Source organism: Sinocyclocheilus anshuiensis, unplaced genomic scaffold, assembly GCF_001515605.1.
Source record: "Sinocyclocheilus anshuiensis isolate Anshui unplaced genomic scaffold, SAMN03320099.WGS_v1.1 scaffold1170, whole genome shotgun sequence".
In the NCBI taxonomy this organism is placed as follows: Eukaryota; Metazoa; Chordata; class Actinopteri; order Cypriniformes; family Cyprinidae; genus Sinocyclocheilus; species Sinocyclocheilus anshuiensis.
The window spans coordinates 190,912-192,380 of record NW_015538055.1 but is presented as its reverse complement, the minus strand read 5'-3'; the positions used below and the strand labels follow the sequence as shown (position 1 = coordinate 192,380).

The window sequence follows — 1,469 nt, the reverse complement described above, 5'->3', positions numbered from 1 at the left end:
ACTTTTCGCTATCGAATTATGCTACCATCTGTTTTAATGGGAGGTAGCAAAATCTGACAGGGTAGCACAAATCGTCAGAACACCGGCCCTCAAATGAAACTAACTGAATAAGCCCTGTCATAAAGCATAACATTATGACCACACAATCTATTGATGTTCGGGCGACGCAAAATGTCTTTTGGCGCTCCTTGCACAGTTAACTAAACGTAAAAGCATTCAAAACAAATCACTCAAGTCTTTTGTGACATATTTTGTAATATGTAAATCTTTATTGAAAGGACGAAGTATGATGATAATCCCAACGAAAAGCCAAAACGCCATAGCCTACTGCTGCTATGGTTACAGCGTGATTTCTGTTATTAAAGGGCGTTTACCGAACTCGTAATCTAACTTTCGTGGTGACTGAAATGTTTGAAAGCCCCTCAAACCTTTTCCTTCTCCCATTGCTGGGGATTTCCGAGACCCCCATCGCACCGTCAACATTAGATAACCCTCTGCGTCCTAGCACTGATTGCCTAGAACTGATTGCCTTTTAATATTACACAAATTATTACACTACACGAATGGCTTTACATTAATACCATACATTAACAGTTCACCATCTAATAGTGGTCAGCGATTAAACCAATCATTTAAAAGAGCAGAAGTTTTCTTACCTTGTCGAGACGCGTTTGCCCTGTAGCTGTTCAGCAAGTGAACTTTAGAGGAACGTTTCCTGTGTGTGTGTGTGTGCGCGTTCCTTCCTTCCTTCCACACCTAACGGGACAGGTAGCTAACTGACACAGCAACTCAACCGAAGGACGTTAAAAGAATATGAGACCAATTTAAAAGGCACTCGCACCGGCGGACACGACAAGCATGTTTAGAAACAATAACAAGTTTCTGAATTAAAAGGACAAGCTGTTTGTTTGCTCTGCTCCAGGAGTTCTTTGTGTTGTCAGATGAGTGCTGCTGTACCTGCGTTCGTGCTTACGGGAGCGAGACAGCACCAGTGCTGCCGATTGCTTATGGGCGGGGCTGGTGCGATGTGGGCGGGGCCACATGCTGCTCTGTCTTATTGTGCTCCCTACTGTCCAGTCTGATGATTCTTCTATCTAAAGTATAGAGGCAAATTATTTTTCAATGCTTCAAGTTTGAAACACAACATTATATTTTAGAGTATTTATTATTTATTTGTAAATTACATTAATAATTGTATTATTACTTGTAAGTTATTGTTAATATTATTGTTAATAATTGTAAGTGGTCAAAGAAGAAATCACAATTCGGACAGTTTAAAAGAGAATTTGACCAATACAGAGCTAGGAAATCTAATGCAGTGGTGGATTTTTTTTTAAATATGTTGAATCCTTATGCAGTCTTATTCAAACAAAGACTTTTAATGTAGTACTCCTATGTATAGTTATTTTATACAGATATTTGTATAAACTTTTTTCATTCTTTTTTTTTTTTTTGTATTCTTGCTTGTT

At 38.5% G+C, this 1,469-nt stretch overlaps 1 protein-coding gene across 3 annotated transcripts in view; it reads right to left on the bottom strand.

Moving 5' to 3' along the window:
* The window catches only part of LOC107682503 (glycerophosphodiester phosphodiesterase domain-containing protein 5-like), a 58,060-nt gene extending 57,067 nt beyond the window's left edge, over nt 1–993 (bottom strand). For 2 of the 3 annotated variants that reach the window (XR_001633515.1, XM_016478729.1), the window contains exon 1: nt 657–992. The gene's annotated coding sequence lies outside the window, so the exon portion shown is untranslated. Of the gene's footprint in view, nt 1–656 lie in introns of all 3 variants that reach the window. The other variant, XM_016478724.1, reaches the window with a different exon arrangement.
* Nucleotides 994–1,469: the final 476 nt, after the last annotated feature.